We start from the raw sequence: 22,933 nt of genomic DNA on the forward strand, positions 1-22,933 counted from the left end.
TTACACATAGGTCATTTCCCGATTTTTTTAGAGTCCTATGATGTAAAAATAACAGCTGTTGTCTTTATTAGTTCGTTTAATAACAGAAATCAACAATATTAGAATAAACTGCAGAAACTAAGGCACATAAGCAACTAAACATTTTTTTTAACAAAATGAAACTTCTACCGAAAATGAATTTATTGTGACAGAATAGGATAATTTAATATAACGTATGGCCTCCTCTGCTATTCAGAACTTGTCGGCAATATAGCAATAATATTCATTGAATTAATTAATTAATAAATTAGACTGTTTATGTCATCTTGCGGTATTCGCTCCCAATGGAATTGTAGCAAATCCTTCAGCTGTTGGGTTGTTGTCACTCCGTTCAAGTCCTTCAAAACACGTCTCTGGAGCATGTCCCATGCGTGCTCGATGGGGTTGAGGTCTGGCGATTGTGCAGGCTAGAGCAATACCCGGACGTTCTCCGTTGCCAAGTATTGACTGGTTTGACGAGCTGTATGTAAACGCGCATTGTCATGCATTAACGTGAAATAGGAGCCAAAGGTTTGTGCAAATGGATGGACATAAGGTCTGCGAATATCCTCAATGTAATGTTCTTCATAATACCCGTCCATACCATAACTGTTGAGCCGCTCTATGGATGAACTTCCTGAATGCACCTGAGCCTTTCAGTATTTCCGGGCTGACGGTACCCGCACCCTTCATGTATCAGGCCTAAACCCGAATCGCGACTCATCGGAAAACATAATTTTATCCACTTGTTCCTGGTCCATGTTCTGCGTTCTCTACACTATTCATAATAACACTTCTATGAATGCCAAAATGCCGAGATACCTGAGATTGATTACTTCCCACTTGCAACATCCCTACAGCTCTTTGCATTTAATTTGCCGTCAAACGACGTCGCTCCATGACGTAAATAATATCTAACAATTCAATTTTGTCGCTCACTTTATTTAAATAGTTGGTAAAATTATAAAATCAGGACTAAACGTAGCAAAAAAAACGCACTTAAATTCAAACAAATTAACTTTCATGTGTCTCAATGAAATAATCAGGTTCCAACAGGTAGCAGAAGATAAGAACATTTTCAAATAGGGGTAGGTATAAAAATGACCACCTATTTTGCGTTATTTAAAAACGGCCCTGTGTCAAACTTTAGCCTCAAACTTTATGTAGACCACACTTACTTAAGGGGAATTGTTAAACTTCACGCACAGTCGTTATATTTCTTCTCAAATTTGTAAAGGTCTCCTTCAAATGTCTTCCTTCAACGTATGACCATCATATAAAAGTATGCGTGAATACGAAAATCTCACACACATTGTGGTGGCTCTCCTCCCGGCGCCACCCAGATGTAAAGTAAAGACTTATCAGTTGCGCCATACAGGCTCTCAAGTATTAATAGCTTAATACGTATCTCATGATATCTTAAGTATAAAATTCATTTGAACAACGAAATTGAGGTGAGGTGAGTTGTGAGCACGTTGTATCCGATACATGACTATTTACAGAGTTACTCATGTCAACTTTCATTCAAACAAAATAAGTAATTTAAAAAGAAAGTTCAAAAGCAAAAAATGACCAAGTGGTGGATTACGTGCCTTGGATTCACATGAAGTACTCATACGTTGATCTTGAATGCTCCTCACGAACCTCTGGTGTTCAAACAACTGCTGAATATAAAAACGTGAACTATTTGTTAGCTGCATTTCTTCTTGTTGCGTTTTGGTAGTTCATTCCTAGAAGCTCTTTTTAAAAGACCTTACTTGTTAACGATGGATGCAGTCTCTAGCAATTCTGTTTTGCATCAATTTATCAATTTGCCAGGATACAAACTAAAACTATAACATTGTAGAAGCGACGTGTTCTCTTCTTCATGTCTACGTGACTCTACTTTTCCCGAACCGATACGACTCAGGGACCTTCAGGATAAGATCATACTCCCACCATAAAGGCAGGCAACATATGTCTTTAACCCTATTGATGGGGTTGTCCAAGGGTGGTTGCCTCACTGCCCATCACGACCGTTTGCCCCCTCTTATAAAAAAAATCTAAAAACTCTTATTTAAATATCCTGGACGTAATAAATTGGCATTCAAAACTCTAAATCTGGTCATTGATCGACGTGGCTTAAAGCTCTAATAGAAGCAATAAATAATCAAAAAGCCAAAGCTCCCTCACTAGCTGGCAGTGCGCGAACCATTCCGGTCATTGAGCCGAATGTATGAGAATAAAAAATAAAATAAAGCTGCGAATCAAAGATTTATTTGTACATCCTTTAACAATAAAAAAACGGCGTTTTAATTCTTTATTCATACCTTCACCTTCGTCAATCTTTACATTAAACTAAGTTGGTCTTTTCATGGACAATCTGGGCATACTAGGTATGTCATTGACAATTAATTAATGTAATTTTAGTTATGATTATTGTAATTTTTGGAATCGGTGTCCTCCCGCCGCGGCTCCGCTCTCGACTCTCGCCTCGTCACCTATAACAATGTATGTAGTTACAAACAAACCATAAAAATCATTATAAATCTGTTTAATCATTGGCAAGACCAATGAAGCCTTGTTCATACGATATCCCACTACTACATGACACGATTAACTTAATTCAAAATTTGAAGAGTTCATTTATTTTTAAATTGTTAAAAACGCATTGAAACGATTGCGAACTTCGCCATGTGTACGAACGACACTTTTCTTGGTACCTCAGAGAAAATCACAAAACTCTATGAAAACATCCTTAAAGCCGAATTCACAAAATTGTGATAATTAGATTGCCACATATTATTGCAAGGCCGCACAAAATTATAAATAAATATTACGTAACGTTTTATAGGTTGTTCCTACTTGTATTGAAACGTGCGCGCTGTTTGAAACATAATCTAATTAGGAATCATATTCTAGGGATATGGTATCACCTCACCTGTATGTGCATTGTTTGTGTTTCAATTATCATCATTTACATATAGTTGTCACTATTTATTATATTTACACAACTCACGGATGTGAGACATTGTCCACTGCTTGTTTGTACCTATTATTGAAATGCGCGATATAATAATAATATTCTCGCGACAATAATTCCGTAGCGGTACAACCAACTATCGGCCCAACTATGGCCTATTAAGCTCGTATATCCTTGTATTGTTAAAGACGAGAATTAGTCCGGTCAATTTAGACTTTCGAAGGTACATAAAATCCCAACAAGCTGAAAATCAGTAAAATTGTTCAAAACATAATTATAAATAATATTTAAAAGTTCCCCCATCATTCCCATTTATGGATTTTTTTTATTCAAGTTCAAAGGTCAAGGAAATGAGTTATTCGTGATAATGAAAATAGTTATATCTCAGAAACGGTGGCTCGTAGGAAAAAAAAGTATTGTGACATTTTTTATAGATAATTTTATGATCTACAATTTTTTTCCAATGTACTTTTATGATAAAACTTACTGTTTTACACGGGAATGATGGGGAACTTTAAAATATTATTTATAATTATGTTTTGAACAATTTTACTGATTCTCAGCTGGTTGGGATTTTATGTACCTTCACTCTCATTTTTTGGTCTAGATTGACCGGACTAAATACTTCACAAATCGCTACTTAATAATACGCCATACGTTAAAAAAACTTTATTCTTCATTCATAAAGTAATAATTCTTACAATAAATTTTATTTACTATTTATGGGCAATGCAGTTTTAAGGAATGTTTGGGTATAATTTTTATAAGATAAATACTATCTTGTTAGGTTTGGTTAGGTCGTTTTTTCATAAACAAATTAATTGAAAATCTATGTATTGCACTTGGCATTAATTACCCTTTGTAATAAATATGAAGTCCTGGTACATGTCGTCAGCATCACGCGTGAATTACATCGCTATTTTGAAATATTTTACTGTCACTCTATTTGTGTCACAATGTCCATCCATTACTCTAAAAACATATGACTACCTGTTCCTCACTGATGTTTCCCTAGTACCAATTTAAATTAGCGTTACATAACTAAGCGAAACGCACGGACTCATTCAATCCACAAAATAAAGTACTAAAGATGCTTTGGCACAAATTAACAGATACCTTGTATTAAATATAGGATACCTGTATTTGATACATACTACCTCTTCCTCACTGATGTTTCCCTTGTACCAATTTAAATTAGCGTTACATAGCTAAGCGAAACGGCACGGACTCATTCAATCCACAAAATAAAGTACTAAAGACGCTTTGGCACAAATAACCAGATACCTTGTATTAAATATAGGATACCTGTATTTGATACAGCTAATTTAACTGCAGATTACTAAATTGCCACAGTATTATCCACATCTTTAAAGTTACAAATTATAACTTCGATTAAATATTCACAGTTATTTTTAAATATAAAATTGATAACTGTGTTAATGGTTATTAACATTACTAATATTATTATCAATAGAGTTATAAACACCAAGATATAATGAATAATTTATAATAATAGAGCTATAAAATTATATTGTAATATCTGTATGTTTTCCGCATATCAAATTACAAAACAAATGTATGTCATTGTTCAATGATTTTTGGGTTTATTTTTACTTTTTCACGCCAATTGTATACGGATTAATAATTTAAAATCGATAGCGAATTACCAGTGCCGTAGGTATCATAAATAACGTCATATTGATTCGTACATTTATTATATTGCAGTTCCGAAGAAGAATAAAGCGATTTGTTTTACAACTTAATACAAAAATTATACTTGTAATTATGCACGAATGCATTCGGAACTTATTTTAAAAGCCCCACTAATTACTCGTTTCCTCAATCTTTCGGCAATTTCATTCGTTCGAATGTTTACATTTGAAACAAAACATTTAGCTTGCAAATCATAAATGCATTTGAATTTGTAAACAATCGACCGTGACTTTGCTGAATCTGGCAAATGAATTGGCTTTTGCTCACAATTTAATGATTCAGTTAACATATTACATAGTATTGTTTGAATTATCAAAGTTGTACTTTTCTTACAAATTATATGTTACAGACAATAAAATATTATTCTTATCTTAAATTAGTAACATTTGTTTTTAATATTCATATTAATTAAGCAGTCAAATCTCTCAAATCCGGTGCTCACTCAACATATTTATATTTGTCGCTTATGGCTTCATCAAAATTATAATAAATTCTTGTTCAATTTTCTAACATTTTTTATATAAGAGAAACTGACAATATAACGCAGGATCGCAGAACACAGATACTTGTATGGTACTTGTACGATAGTTGATAGTAATATTAGAAATATTTGGATCTTGAACGTCAGATAAATAAATTGAATTGAATACTTACAAAGAGTAAGGATTATATGATATCTAAAGGATCTCGTGATAATGTCTCAAGAGGAACTTCTGTAAGGATATTCACATGTATCTATTTTTACAAAAGTTCGCTACCAAATTCGTTCTTTAATAAATCTCGGTTATGCTTTCAGTCCTTTTTGGAAACATTACATCTACTTCTGGATGAATGGTGTTGAAGTATTTTCAAATTATTTGAATTATATTGGTTCAACAATAAAATTATTATTACTTCAATCACTATGACGAACCGTACAATAATTTTAAACAGTGTATCCCAAATTGCAACAATGATCCAAATCATTTAAACTCGCAGTGCTCGAAAATTGGTTCATACGAACAAATTAATGCTCATTTGTTATTGTAAAATTAAAAATCAAACATATTTCTATATTCTCTTAAAAACGTTCAAAGTGAAGATCGTGTAATAAACAGACGATCAATCGATCGATAAAACGACGACTTTCTCTGACCAGGAAACAATGTAATTTAACTCTTGAATTCAGTATTTTCCAGCAACGTAATTCTAACCGTATATTCAATTCGTTTGCTGGAATCACAAAGACACGTTACTTGAAAGTCTTAAAAGAATATCAAGTAACGGTGCTAAGTTTCGGATTTACCCAAAAATACCGCCCATCATTTTACAACGTAACATGACACCGAATTCCTACTTCACTGGAACCAACGTGCGCGGAGTAACCCTACTCAATTTATGGCATCAACATACAAACACTTACAAAGAAATAATTTCTTTTTTACATGCGAGATGTTTGAGCGTTTATTTATTGATTGTGACGCCATTATAAATATCGAGGAATTAAAATCAAACGCTTCAGAGATAAAGTACATTGTGAATAAATAATTCTGAAATACACACACACACACACACACACACAGATAAATAAATGTTATATACAAACATACAACTGTCATGACATTGCCTCTCCCACTCCTGATCCAGCATTTTGCGAAAAAAAATGTTCATAACAAATTCATTCATGAAATCTAAACGAAAAAACATGATAAAAATAAAATTAATGAAAAATGTCATGATCTTGGATAATATATTAAACATTTCCTCTTTAAATATTGTACATTGTTAAATATATTATGATCTATTTAACATTAACCAAACCGCAGGTCAGCTGCACTAAATATAACGTTTAAGCTTGGATTATTATACCCAGATAATTAGGGGTCTAAGTGTTTAATCTGGGCTCTTAGCGTTTGAATTGCGTTCACATAACAATGTTATACTGAGATTAAACTCAAATAGTTTGCTCGTAGGATACATTGTTTGAACCACAGACTTACAATATACTAGCGTTAAAACGACCAGAGAGCTCGATAATGCGTGACCAATTTTTATTTGTCAATGTGTGTAATACCAAGTGATTTAATATTTCAAATGCCAATAATCCCAAAGGGGGGAATAAAAACGTGGCTGACTATTTATGAGTTGCCAATCAAAGTCTGTCACAGTAACCATAGAGTCGCTAACATCCTTTTTGTTCCTCGCACGACTCACTTGTCTCTTAGATAATTTATGTCTAAGCTACGTCTTACACTCGCGATTTGTATGACACTTTATGTTAGTAATGTAGTGTGCATTACTCAAAGTAGGGGTTAACTGTCTGTCAATGTCAATTTTTTTGACATTTTCAAAGCTCTCACAGTCTATCTAGACGTATAAGTGATTCTAGGTTTGTCTATTTGATTGTATATCATAGCAAATAGCCAGGTTTTCCCAGTTTCCTGGACCCCCCCCCCCACTCCCACAAGCTTCATGTATTAGTTTTTAAGAATAATAAAGTTTAATCCCCCACTACGTAGATAGGGTTGTAGAAATAAGTTTTCAGATACCTACATATATAAGGCTTAATTGTAAATTGCTTTAATAAGTAGATTTAAGTAATTTTGTAAATATATTTTAATATCAAATATAGAAATTTGGAATTTGATTTTTTTTTATTTGATAGTATATTGTAAGTCTGTGGCTTGAACAATGAATGCAGGTGATATATGATTTGTAGTTATTTGATATGATAAGAAGTTATGAGAGAAGTATGATATGTATATGTATCCATAACACGACCCACATTGCACTTATCATCTTGATACATAACATGTTACGTCTCAGAAGGCAAATAGTTCACTATCAATAATTGCAACCTTCAAACCGAAATTAAATTATAGTGCTGAGTAATTATTATATTAGATTTTTTCAATACTTTATTTTTATTAGAACACTGGAGAATGGAGACTAACTCAGTACTTTCTTCAGTTTTTTGCAATAAAATATATTTCCTTGTTTATCATACTAATGCTTATTAAAACGTATTGAAAAGTATTTTCCACTGTTTAGTTTTCTTTCTATTGAGGCATTAGGCTTTCAGGACAATTTAAGTCCGTAACAATAAAGTGAAAACTTCAAGGTGAAGTCACTGCTAGATCGAGCGTTATGACCGACCGTGATGGCTCAGTTTAATTCTATAATCATAAAATAAAGTGCACAAAAGAAGTGTTTAATGTACATTAAAAACAAATATGTTAAACAACGTAGTAAAACTAATAGTAACTCTATTTAAAATATATTAATATAAAATGTGTTACCTATTTACGATACCTGGGGGTATATCTTAAAAATCGTTTTTTCAAAGTAATCAATTCATGCCTTAATGTGCCAGGTTAGTTAGCAGCAACTTCTACCCATCTATAACACGGGGGAAATCAGTTAAATTAGAAAACATAAGAATTAATTAAGTACAAAATTAAGCAATATTACAGAGTTCATTAAAACAACAGCGTTTAATGTTTTAAATTTATATAACCACAGACACCGCGGCCACCACACTGGGAACGGTTAATGTGGCGGCGAGCCTGGCGTATATAAATAAAAAGATTATTTTTTAAACTAGTATAAGCTAAGGTCGAAAATAAACCGTTTGTATAACTAAATTACTAAATTTTACTTGTTTCCAACCAACATCAAAAATTGGAGGTGGTATACACTTCGACTATATGTTTTTAGATTTTATTATAATTTAGATATACAAGGCATTTGAATTGCAATGATTCATTAAAAACAAGTTTGTACAGGCACGCCATAGTACGACAACCCCTGTGATTGATCTGGTGTAGAAACAAAGTGAAGCTGGCTGTAATCACGTTCACTGAGATCTATATAAAATAATATAAAATGGCATTGTTAGAGAAACAACAGGAAGCTGAAAATTTTAATTATTGTGTATGGAAAGAACTTCCCTTATATAAATATTTTTCATGATTAAACCATAACATTTGCAACTCGTTTCATATTACATTTAAACTGACACATTGACACACACTCATATATTTATACAACACCCACACTCACACTCACAAATACACTCATAATTTATACAGAGGTTGATACATTTAGAAAAAGTTTAGATCTGCATTGTAATCGTTATTAGTTTGCTCTCTTTACTATGTATCCCACCTTACACCTTAGGGAGATGGGAATGGCTGAAAACCAGCGCTGCATGAAAATATTATTTCAAGCAGCATAAGCTGAGCCTACTCCCTTTTGTCTTAATGTATGTTTGTAATAAGCTGATATTGTATACTTAAATTAAGTTCAAGGCAATAAATTTTATTATTATTATTATATAACGTACGTAGACTTTGCTCAGACTTTTCGGACGTAAAACTTAGCTGAGTGTGATAAAAGGCGAACTTAAGTTTTGCATTGAGCTGTCTCAGCTTAAGCTAGGCATAATATCAGCTGTCAAATGAGTACAAAAATGAAACAAACATTATTCTAATCTCACAGTCAGCAAAGTCAAATAAACTTAATTTAATTATGCTTAAACTAAGCGCTTTTGAATCGTCACTACAAATATTTCTTTTTAATTACTGAATTTACCATATGTTCGTAAAAAGTTGAGCAGAGAGAAGTGAGAAGAACATATAAAACACTCAACGGCCATTCTTTTCAATCAAATAGAATTTTACAATAGCTGTAATATACATACGTATAACAAATTAGTTTGTAAGGTCCTGCATCCAATATATTATGAGTAGTGTTTAAATAATATTAATTATTTCATAAAAAGTAATATTTCATAAAATACAGTAATATAATCAAACTTTAGAGCTTGAACTCATTGTTTGTTTAAGGATGCTTCGTGAACATGATGATCGTTATTACTATCATATTTAGTAATTGTATCCAACAAATACAATGATTTAACTATTACAGGTCGACCTGACACCAAAAGCAGCACCTGTTCACGAGTTGACGCATGGACCAGCCGTCGTTCCCCTCGCACATATTTGAGGGAAGGAGAAGACTCTCCTCCCGCTGCGGCCCCGCTCTCGCCTCTCGCCTCTTCACATTGCGCGTGCGACTCAAGCACATCTCACATATAACTATGTATGTAGTTACAAACCTGCCTTGGATGTCAGCGACTCCAAAAAATAACAATAATCGTTACTATAATTATATAAATTAATTAGATTTTATAAAAATACGCAATTATATTGATATTTTAAGTGCATAATTATTATATCTATTGTTTTGGAACAGGGTTTTTGAAGTCGTTTGTTTTTTCGTTTAATTTTATTTTTGTTACTAATAATCCAACAGCTATATAACTTTACAATAGACTAGAATAGGTAATTACATTACAACAGACTTACTAAATAACGTTACAAATATGCCAATTTAGAATTAATAATTACAAAACATTAATAGGAATCACTTATTAAAATAATCATGACTCAATTAATAGTAAATCAAAAGAACGGACCAGCTATCCAACGCGGAAATGATGCCAGTATCAGTTTTAATTTTATGTAGTTATAAGATTTGTTAATATTATATTGTTTTCGTTAGTATATCTAGTACATTTCTAGTATTTGTAATATTATATAATCACATGCAATATCTTAATAGTATGATACAGTATAATACAGATGTATGTTATGATATATGTTATTTTATACTAGTAAGTATTATTACATACGTTAATAATAATAATATTTAACAGGTGAGTGTGCGTGTGTGTATAGTTGTAGGTGAGTGAGGGTGTGGGTGATTGAGTGTTTTCGTGTTCATGTTATATAATTTTATTTTCGTGTGAATTAAGTATTGAGATTTCATGTAAAAAGGGTTGCTTAGATATCGCAAAAAATCAGCACCTGCGTACTCACTATTATATAAGTTTTTTATACGTTTTAAATTACTGTTCTGACATAATTTGTAGTTACTTGGGCGGGTTCTATAGTCCGGTACACTGAGATATATAGATTCCAATAATTCCGAACAATATTTCAGGTTGTTGCCAATCATATGGACTAAATATTATACTAATTATAATTATTTTAAAAGAACCTTTTCCAATTGGTAAATCAAGTTCTTACATTCAGGTCATTATGGAAGATAATATATCTATCAAATCAATTAAAACACATTCCTATTTATATGACGCTGAGTGTGAAATCACCTTTACCTACATTGCGAGTAGCGTGTGTGGGACGTACATTATAATGTATTTTATCGGCAGGCTTGTGCCTGTTATTTCGATAATATAACTATAATTAGTGTCATATTAATTTTGACAAAGCATACGCAAAATTCCTCAAAATGCGATTTGTTAATAAAATACCGTTAAGTGACATTTAGATAAGTTTAAGGTTATATTTGTAAGATGCCTAATAAGTTTTATTTAAATTGAATAAACAATTTGTATTTACCATTATGACTATGTGAGAATCGAGGGTTCTATGTTTTTATTTTATTTAATATTTATTTATTTTAGACAACAATAGGTCCATATATAAATATTAGTGAAACAGTCTTGTTAGTGAATACTATAATAAATTACAACAAACTTATTCTATATTAGTTGATATAATTAATAAACTTTATAAACTAAATCCAGTGCGCTTTGAATGCGCTGTCCTTTCTGTTTGTCGGCTTTCACCTTCAAAATAATATTGGGACTCCTTTCCAACCCATTTTTGAGTTTCTTTTCCGTATTACTGCGGTGAAACCATCGGCACGGTTCTCCACCACCGGACGTGCTACAATACCGAGCCAGTCCCAACACTATCCTGATCATGTCAAGAGCAATTTACGGTTCACATGATTGTAAGTCATCACCGCAGGCCGCACCCTGGTAGCATCAGTGGAGTGGCGGCGGTGATCACCGAACACCAGGTGACCCGTGCACTCTGTCCTGCTCTTCCATAAAATATATAATACTAATGTATAGGTACTATTTGACCGTAAACATCATAATAGGCTGTACGGCTGGCGCTCGTGTGTATAAACCCTTATACAATATCATACATTACTTATATTTAAAAAAAAATCTCGTTTATTAGTAGGTAGTACTTTTAAAATTTTTTGACAGCTATTAAGCTGTAAAAAATTTTTTGTAATAATTATATGATGTTTTGGAAAAAAAACTGACTGCATAATTACTTCATAGCCCAATGTTTTATTGATAATTAAAAACTAGTGATGCATATATACTAAAATATATCTTTATATTGATATATATTCTTTGGAGCCGGAGGACTTAGTATTATTTTAAGTAGTACGGTAGTAGTAGTAGGTAGTAGGTTACTTTAGGTCGATTGTGGAGCGTCAAAAGCCTTCCTCCCTTTTTTATTAACTGTGCAGTAATTGAAAGGAGAAACCGGAACTTTAAATTATTGAATTTATTGATTAGACTTATACATGTCGCAATAAAATGATAATAACAGAGACTTGGTCGATTCCCTAAGAGATTTGATCAAATCACGGAGTATATTTAAAGAACAACACGATTTTATCATTTCTTTAAACAAATTTAGTGATTTGATCAAATGCCAGGGTTGGTTCCGTGAAATGACAATAAGTGACGCGACTAGAAGAACTTAGGATGTAAAAGCGAGCGAAGCTAGCTTTAGACTTAAGCAGTGCCGGATTAACCACATAGCAAGGGTTGCAATTGCTACAGGCCCCGCTTAATTCGAGGCCCCGCGTATCCCCTCCGCCTGATCGTTCTTTGAGTGGAATATATTAATTCGTAGTATATACTACATATTAATACGTATCCTACTACCTAAAATAGACATTATTAAGTTTTTACTTTAATCTCATAGCAGATCAAGAGCCAAGACCTGAACTTCCACCTTCTACATTCTACTTGGCCTTTAGAGAAACTTTTATCTGTTTTGAGGTTAGGTTACATTAATTTGATTTTCAAAGGAATGGTGAGTTACCTTTTCATGGGAGTGGGGGAGTGAGCCAGGGGACAGAAGACATATCCCTCTCTCCCCCTTCCCCTCTCACCCCTCTCCACCTGCGACCTAAAACTAAAAAAAACCTTTTAAATACCAAAGAAAAGCCTTTTCGTCATTTTACGGAGCAACTCTGGCATTTGGTCAAATCACTAGATTTGTTTAGAGAAATGATAAAACCGTGTTGTTATTTTAACATCCTCCGAGATTTGACCAAATCACTGTGTTTATCATATCCCTGAGACATTCGTACATGAGGATATATTAATATAATAATAATTATAAAAACATATCATACTGAATAATCGATTCCAAATGTGAATTACAGTCCATAAAAGTCTTTATAGTAACATAAAATATATTATAAATTCCACTTTTTGTTTGAAATGAAGGAGCGTATAGCTAATAAAAAGTGTTATAATTAACGGCAATATAATAAACTTACGCAATTAATTTGGGTAAATTTACAACTTATTCTTATAATAGCATCAGAAAGAATTATTGGTCTTTTAGCACTTCATACCTTAAGTTTAGTAACCTATAATAAAACCATAAACCGGTAGAAGTCTCAAATATTTAATGAACATTCATTTGTTAAAATGCTTGTTAAATTATAAAGTAAACGATTGTTGGGCTACGAACCCATAGGGTACTATGTAGTGTTTTTAATAATTTTGCTTGTAACGTCTTATTTCTGAAATAGTCTGACCAATTTTGACAGGATTTTCGCTCCCAGATGGCTTATCTTCTAAAGATGTTATATCATTAAGGTTAGTTTAGCTAATTCTAGGAATAAGAACCCGCGGCCGCGACAAGTTATCCTTCAAGTCAAAGAAGCTCACAGGACAAACATTTACGTTTACTATGACGTGTAAATAAAAATATAAAAAGAAAACAGTTAAAAACAATGGTCGACCCAGATGTTGTTAGATTTGAATGTCTTAAAACAAATATTATGTTACCATAGAAACGTAAGTTTTACGTACAAAGTGTCAGTAGCACATGAGTGGTACACACAAACAACAATGTTCTAATTAACAATGTAGATGAATCTGTTTGCTATTCATTGTTGTCTATGAAAGTTGAAGTTTGCTCTGTTTGACTTACTATATACATATATAAATATGCGTGTGGTGTTTAGTATTAAATGTAGAACTTCTATCATACAATATATTCTAGGCATGGGTAATGGGTCTGCCTAGCGAATTTAGTCGGTTCGATTACAGTACACTGCCATTACGAAAACCCCGGTGGGGTGATAGACCGTGGAGGTCACAGGATAAAAAAGGCAGTTCATCAAACTAGACTTAGATCATCATTTAAACGTCTAGATTGACTATGACAGCTGTCAAAACGTTGAAAAAAAAATGAATTTAAAACTAAACTCTATTTTGAGAAATTTTCACACACTAACACAAAGTGTTATAAAAAACCGCGAGTGTAAGACCTAGCTTGTCAGGCACACTAAACTAATTTTCCTCGCCTGTTTTACCTGTTGTCTTACAGCAAGAGGCTCTATTTAAACGTATAAATTATCTAAGTAACTAGAAAATATAACACACAGCTAGCATGGCTGACTTTTGATAGAATACAATATCTACTTCACTTAACGTTCATTCCGATTAAAATACTATCTGCAGATGTTTCAAATGAAAATTAGTTGTTACAGTTTGAAACTAAACAAACAAATTACAGTTTGAAACTAAATAAACAAAACCAATATAAAAAATTCATAAACTCTGCAAAAGTTACTATCTTTTAATGAATACCTACTTAGAGGAAAAAAATATTTGAATATCTGCCCCTCTGTCGTTTATTGCTGTGTGTTACGAGGTGCATGTGATAATTATTTAGTATACAAATGATTTAAGTATTCTTTAGTGTTAATTCCGCCAATATTTGTTTTTAAAACAATTCGACATGTGTTTCGCCTCTACACAAGGCATCCTCAGGACTTGTTGTCTCGCCAAAATCTGGCACGAGACTGAATCAAATAAACCGGCAGCCGCTGTTTTATACCCTCGTCCCATGAAATGACGCGCTGTGATTGGTCGGCTGTTGTGACGTATTACCCCCGGAAGAGACACGTAACAAAGGTGATGGGACTAAATTTGTTTGTTCATTCAACAATGTAAACATTTTTTTTTGTGTTTTATTATTTCTAATTGCTCTAACACATTTAATCGAAATCCTTTTTCACATGTATGTAAAATATTAAAATTATTATTGTTTCCGAGTGAGTGACCTGTATCAATTAAATGTTTCGCGAAGTGTGACTTTTCGGGATGATTATTCCTAAATGCGGCAATATGTTCCTTCAATCTAATTTCGAAATTTCGACCTGTTTGACCTATATATACCCCGTTACAAGTGTCACAACTTAGTTTATAAATTATTTAGTACTACACCTGTCTGACAACCTGTATAGCCGAGTGGTTAGCGATCCTACCTACTAAGCTAGAGGTCCCGGGTTCGAATCCCGGTAGGTGCAAGCATTTATATGATGAATATAGATGTTTGTTTCCGAGTCATGGATGTTTAAATGTATTTATGTATGTTTATATGAATATATGTATGTTTAAGTAAGTATATTGTATTAAATATATCATTGTCTTGTAACCCATAACACAGGCTATATATGCTTAACTTGGGGCAAGATAATTTGTGTAAAAAGTGTGTCAATATTATTATATTATTAAAAAAGTCATTGGTATACGTAATTATAAACACCTTTGTTTAGTAACTAAGTCGCATGTAACGCAATTTAAATAAATAAATAAAATAAAATAAATAAAACCTAAAATTGCATTGTATTTAGTTTCCAGTTAACGAATGAATCCAAAACTGATTCATTTGCAATGCCTGTTTGTTGTTAATTAATTTTGAGTATATAATTTACTTCAATCCTTTCGTTCCTATGAAAATACTTGAAATTATATTATAAATTCTCAGACATAGATAAAAACAAATTAATTACAATAAGATGCCAGTACAGACCAACAAAATGATTGTTGATTGTAGTATTTCGTCATGTATTTAAGTCTTACTCACAAAATTAATATAATATTCTTAGATATCGGATGTGACATATCTCTGAGCAGGTTTTTACTGACTTACTTTATTTAACTAGAAGCTGAGGCGGATTTAAGTTCGGTGTATAACTCTTAAATGGTTAATGGTTTCCAGTTATATACCATCACACAAATGAAAAAGTTACTTTCTTCTAATATTTAAAATTTTCGTGTCCCGGTGTTTGTTACCAATTTCCTCCGAAACCCCATAAACCGATTTGTATAAAATTTTGTGTGCATATCGGATAGGTTTGAGAATCGGCGAACATCTATTTTATATACCCCTAAATGATAGGTGGCCCCGCCCTTAAATATTTTATTTATTTATTTGGCAAACTTTTTTATTTTTTCTTTGATTATCATTCAGCATTGAAAAATACACACAACTTAAAAATTTTCACTTCTCTACAATCAACAACTATTTTTGTATCGCGATTTTTATATTATTCTGTTTCATCCACAGGGTTTCAACAATAGAGTTGCAAGATGGCAATCGAATATAATAATTATTGTAGTAAGATAAATTTTATTTATTGAATTTTCTTTTATTACTTTATATGGCAATACAAGGTTTGTTGGGTCAGCTAGTATACATAGGCTGCACTAAAAGTTTCGGGAAAGGAATATTTCCACTGTTCCTGTCATATTAAAATCTTTTTAACTGAAAACTCCTTGGTTTTAAAAATCGAATACCATTTATTTATTTAAAAAAAGATTCTCGGTCTTGTCACAAGGTCTTGCCAAACTTGTTTTGTCGTTGAGAAAATGGAATTGACTCGAGAAAATTCTACAGCGATGATTTATTATGACTTTCGAAGTGGTTTAACACAAAAACAGTGTGTTGACCGGATGATTTCTGCATTTGGTGATGAAGCCCCATCCATAACCACAATTTATCGTTGGCTTACTGAAATTCAACGTGGACGCGGCAAGCTCAGTGATGATCCCCGTCAAGGTCGTCCAAAAACTGCAGTCACCAAAGAAAACGTTGATGCTGTGCGTAAGCTGATTGAGGAAGATTGACATGTGACATACCGAGAAATTCAGGCAACTTTAGACATTGGCATGAAGTGGCAATGAGTCAAATACAAATATTCTTGCATGAACAATTAGGTGTAAAAAAGTTGTTTCCCCGATGGATACCGCATTTGCTCTGTGAAGAGCAAAAAGCGGGTCGCGTTACTTGGTGCGTCAGAACTCTCGAAAGATTCCACGCGGGATCCTCAAATGATGTATACAACATCGTATCAGGTGACGAATCTTGGATATACGCGTACGAACCCGAAACAAAAAACTAGTCACGAGTTTGGGTGTTCGAAAATGAGTTAAAGCCAACAAAAAATGTTCGTTCACGGAGTGTTGCAAAAAAAAATGGTGGCCACGTTTGTCTCCAAAACCGGCCATGTTGCGACTATTCCTCTTGAGGAAGAAAGAACGGTTAATGCAGAATGGTATGCTAGCATTTGTGGGCCACAGGTCGTTTCTGAACTCCGTAAAGAGAACTGCAACCGCCGCATCATCCTCCATCACGACAATGCGAGTTGTCACACCGCGCACAAAACAAAAGAGTTTTTAGAGCAAGAAAACATAGAATAATTAGACCATCCGCCGTACAGCCCCGACCTAAGCCCTAATGATTTCTATACTTTCCCTAAAATAAAGAATAAATTGCGTGGTCAGAGATTTTCATCACCTGAACAAGCTGTGGACGCCTACAAAACGGCCATTTTGGAGACCCCAACTTCCGAATGGAATGGTTGGTTCAATGATTGGTTCCATCGTATGGAAAAATGTGTCAAATTTCGCGGAGAATACTTCGAAAAGCATAAATACATTTTTAAATAGTAATGTTGTGTCACTTCCTTGATTCCCGAAATTTTCAGTGCTGCCCTCGTATTATAATACGGAATACCATATCACAGGCAATCTGTATAATGCATGCATTCTACACAATACCTAGGCACAGGCACTAGGCTGTATAGAATACCTGGGGCATCCAGGCAATATGTAAATGAACTGCATTAGTTAATGTAACATGATAATAATGTTTAATCGAATTAAGAAATTGTAATCAACTGTTCTATTTGAAGCTTATTTTCAAATAACGGTTATTAAAGTATAATTAGTATCATAGGTAGAGTTGCTTTACAAATATTATTCTGTCAGGCTAACTACGATGTACTGATAGATAATAATCAGACGGAATTAAAAAAAAACATTTTATTTCCGTACTGAGTTACAGAGTTTTAGGCCTTATCTAATTATTGTTAGTAACTGTAAGTAAACTTAAGACTATTATTGTATTAATCAAAACAGTTTTAAATCTTTTCCAGCATGTCCTATTACTTCATCAGTCCACCGTTTTCGTAGTGTTCCAAGCATAATTCTAATTCTAATGCCTATCAAACCTCTCCATCTATCAAACATCTTTTTGTCTGTATCGTCCATCTCTTAACTGCAAGTTAGACATATGACAGGCGAATTGCCTGCCGAAATCTTAGTACCAAGGTGTGAGTCAGTGATATTATATGACGGGATATTTACAATAAGAACTTTTTATCGATCGGTAATTCAGCGGACTTTAACAATTTCACAAACAAAAAATCTCTTCAGATTTATAATATCAGTAATACAGTATTTAATGTAAGTGATGAAGTAAATCAAAGCGTGTTTTAATTATGCTCAAAGTGACTGAGCGGGTTTAAAAAATGTCAAATTAACTTTGATCACGCTTGGAATGTGACTTGATAACGTTTAATGAATCGAAAATAATTCGCTCAATGTCAGGCGTGCGTTAACATTAATACTGGCCAAATAAACTGCAGACGACATGTGATTCAATATTATAGTGAACAAGTCGGATATTGAAGAGCTGGCTTTTTAATGGGAATAATGAACTGTTTAGCGTTGACTCTCTGTATGTTTCCGATGCACAAAACAGTGGCAATAATGAAAATGTTCAAAAAGAATCATTGAGAGCAAAATTGAAAGACCTTAACTGTTGCCTCTCAATATATTATTGATAATTTTTTACATGTATATACTACATAGGGCACAAAGAATTTGCTAGAAACTGTCGTAACCATAATTTTAGCACTAAGAACAAACATAAGCTTATTATGCCTACAACTTTGCTAAGTCAAGTATATCATATATATATAAGTATCAAGTGCGTCTTTTGTAAGGCGTTTTGCGCGAAAACAAGATCCCAGAGCATGTTCATAGCAAATGTATTACGAAATTCAAAAGATAATTTTTTACCAACTTCAAAAAAGGATGTGGTTCTCAATTCGTCGGTATGTTTTTTTTTTATGTTTGTTACCTCAAAACTTTCGACTGGGTGAACCGATTATGATAATTCTTTTTTTATTTGAAAGCTGGTGTTTCCCGTGTGGTCCATTTTGATCCAGATCTGACAATGGCATCTATGAGAAAACCATAAAAGTCTTAAATTTGCTTTACATACCAATAGCAAGATAAATTTACGAATAACTCAATATCGCGCCAACCCGTGTTACCCCCCCCCCCCCCCATTATCAATGGGACTCTTTAACGACGTACAGTAAGGCAAGTGCGATCTGTGGTAAAATTTCTAATGCACTAAAAAGTATAAAAAAAATGCGTATTTTTATACAATCTTATTACTAAATCTAACTCTAGTTACGATTGTTGTAATTTTTGGAGTTGGTGTCATCCAAGATAGGTTTGTAACTACATACATAGTTATAGGTGAGATGTGCTTGATTCGTGAGGAAGCGAGAGGCGAGAGCGGGTTGCGGCGGAAGGACATGGACAGGGAATAGAGCGACCGTCCTCATGTTGTAGCCATATTTTAATGAAACGAAAAGAAGCCCGCTGAGTTTCTTGCTTGCGTTTCTCAGGTCTGAGGCATAAGTTTTCGAATGGGTTCAATTTTTTTTTATGATAATAAGGGACGAGACGAGCAGGACGTTCAGCTGATGCTAATTGATACGCCCTGCCCATTACAATGCAGTGCCGCTCAGGATTCTTGAAAATTTCATAAATTCTGAGCGGCACTACAATTGCGCTCGTCAACTTGAGACATAAGATGTTCAGTCTCATTTGCCCAGTAATTTCACTAGCTACGGCGCCCTTCAGACCGAAACACAGTAATGCTTACACATTACTGCTTCACGGCAGAAATAGGCGCCGTTGTGGTACCCATAATCTAGCCGGCATCCTGTGCAAAGGAACCTCCCACTGGTATTTAGTTTTTGACTTTCAATAAGTGATGCCATATCCCATTTTGAATAAAAATATTTGAATTTGAATATGACTTGCGTCGTATTATGTTTCTATTATCACAAAAGTACGGAGCATTATGTAATATTATTAATATAACCGTTGCAACAGTCGCGGTCGTCCTCAAAATTAAAAGTTACGTGTTATTATAAAGTATTTTATTTTAATAAAATGTAATTTAATCCTCATGAACCTGTAATTTCACCTCTCACTCTCTCTGTCTTTTTGCGGTAGAAATAGCTGCGGCGGCAGTTCCGTAGACTGTACTGTAGACCTATGCAGTTCTACTGAATTTTGTCATGAGATAATTTGACAGAGAGTAACGTTTGCCTACACATATATTGACAGTAAGGGCCCTAGCTTGTCATATTTCTATTGATATACAATAAATTACTAGACTCCTAACCAGTGGGAGGCTCCTTTGCACAGGAAGCCGGCTAGATTATGGGTACCACAACGGCGCCTATTTCTGCCGTGAAACAGTAATGTGTAGGCATTACTGTGTTTCGGTCTGAAGGGCGCCGTAGCTAGTGAAATTACTGGGCAAATGAGACTGAACATCTTATGTCTCAAGTTGACGAGCGCAATTGTAGTGCCGCTCAGAATTTATGAAATTTTCAAGAATCCTGAGCGGCACTGCATTGTAATGGGCATGGCGTATCAATTACCATCAGCTGAACGTCCTGCTCGTCTCGTCCCTTATTATCATAAAAATAAATAAATAAATAATCAATATCAAAAGATCGTCAAAAATGTCCGAGCGGCGTTGTATATACTTATACATTAACTTGTACACTTAACATTAAAACATTTATTAACATTCACACCTTATTTCGTGTTCGGAGTCTATTGTATACGTTCATTAGAAGCTCCGACGCGATCACGAGTCAAGAACAACAGTGTGTGTGTTTAAGCAAACGTAATGATATTATTTAGCAAAACGATTAAAAACCTCAAGTTAGTGACGCAACTTTGTTAATTTAAAAGGGAATATATAATATTTAAAAGGCACTTACCTGAAAAATTCAACACTCCGTCTTTTTAAATTTGAATATGCTGTTATTTGAACAGTTTTTCACTGAACGCTGTCATTGCGTGTCGTTGTATTTAAAGCGCGGTCGAAACACAACTGAACGAAAACTCTGCCCAATAGACTCGTAAGCTCTGCGTTTTTCTGCAGCTGTCTGCAGAAAAACGTGTTTTAGTGTGATTGTGAGTCTAGTCGTTTATTGTATCGGGTGGCGCAGAATGAGCTATGTGGTTTGAATTCTTTATAACTATTTTAATTATTATTATTTCTTTTCATTATTATTAATCATTACGCGATCGAACAACGTACAAAAATAATTGAATTTTACTTTTCAAACCAACAGTGTATTGTATTGACACAGCCTGCATTTCGTCATTCTAATGTGCGCATTGCACCCACAGCGTCAGCAATAAACCATTTGATTGGAAATTTTCGTCAACACGGGTTTATAAGAACCCTTCCTGGTGCCGGAAGAACACCTGTCGTGCACACTGCGCCACCCTGTAGGTACGCCAATGCGTATTTATTATAGCTTGAGTATGCTTGGACTAGCGCCGCATGCTTCTCCAATCCGGAATCCTAGTCTTTTGCATATTGCCATGGCAAGGTGCAAATTGCTTCTTTGCATTACGAGAACATTAGAATTTACTACGAATTGATAAATGAAGTGAACCTAGTTATCTAGGATATAAAATATATATTTTCCATATCTTGCGCTAAACTGATAAGATTTTTTTTGTACTCCTCTAATTGTATCTGTCATTTAAAAAGCCAAGATAACTAATTATATAAGTACATACTTCATTGAGTCTCTGAAAAATTTTTACTCTATGGTCTAAAAAAGCATTGTCTACAGTACAGTACAGTCACTAAATCTAGGCTAGGTAGTAGATATGGTAGGTACGAACGTAGTGTTTAAATTATCTTTGGGTATGGTAGGTTCATAGAAATATTATGTAGCACCATAATATTATATTACATATATAATATTTTCATGTATACATCATTAGACTAAACAGTTAAAAAAAACTTGTCAGTATAATTTGTCAAGATGCTGCTAGGTATATTTTGTAATTTTCAAATTTCCCGCGTTGGCTGTATGGGTGTACCTTTGCCATTCCTTTAATAAAAACTGAAACCACTCACCAGAGTTACGTATGTATACAATACATTAAAGCGGCAACTCGAAAACTTGTGGTATTTGTTTGTTTATTAATAAATTAAATACCCAAGTCGTAGAAAAAATATTGTATGCGATACAATGTATAACTAGGACAAAAAACGCTCGTGGCGTCATTTATTGCGATGTGAGTCGCAGGCGAATCCGCGCCACTCGTGTTTTTTGACCATCATTTTACAACTGTTGTATAAAATACTATAATAAGATCTTTCAGAATAAATAACTCTAGTAAGTTACTTTTAAGAGCGTTACATTATGTAAGTATTAAGCACAAGAATATAATATATATAATACATAAATTGAATCATCACCGTAGTTTTAATATGTCATTGTGCTGTTTTGGTTGTTTTGTGTGTGTAGCGATACCTTTGTGGTTAAGTTTTACAATATGAAAACAAGATTTCAAATATTTTCACACAACACATGGCCAGTTTGTTAAACAAAAACCTTAATCTAATCATTGTGTGCCTTGGATCAAATTACCAAACCTTTTAAATTAGCGTATCTTTAATAAAGGTTAAAGTTTAATAATTGATCATCGCATTATTGACATTTGACAATCCGAGTTATAAGCTTCGATACCTACCTACATTTATTATTTGCTTATCATATCAGCTAAATGCTGTCAATTATAGACATTTCGATAGGTTCATAGCATTTAAATCACATTAATAATGCATTAATATTGTTTTACTGCTAAGAAAAATAAATTGTAAACATATATTTATTCAAAACATGTATATTAAATCAAAACAA

At 33.5% G+C, this 22,933-nt stretch overlaps 2 long non-coding RNA genes across 2 annotated transcripts in view; one reads left to right on the forward strand and one right to left on the reverse strand.

Moving 5' to 3' along the window:
- Window positions 1–22,933, forward strand: part of LOC126977102 (uncharacterized) — a 31,337-nt gene that overhangs the window by 1,451 nt on the left and 6,953 nt on the right. The gene's annotated exons all lie outside the window — the stretch shown is intronic.
- LOC126977103 (uncharacterized) lies at window positions 2,259–3,971 on the reverse strand. The gene is made up of 2 exons (XR_007732149.1): window positions 3,837–3,971; window positions 2,259–2,498 (listed from the first exon to the last, which is right to left on the reverse strand). It is a non-coding gene; the product is annotated as an uncharacterized LOC126977103 (long non-coding RNA).

Source organism: Leptidea sinapis, chromosome 43 (genome assembly GCF_905404315.1).
Source record: "Leptidea sinapis chromosome 43, ilLepSina1.1, whole genome shotgun sequence".
Lineage (NCBI taxonomy): Eukaryota > Metazoa > Arthropoda > Insecta > Lepidoptera > Pieridae > Leptidea > Leptidea sinapis.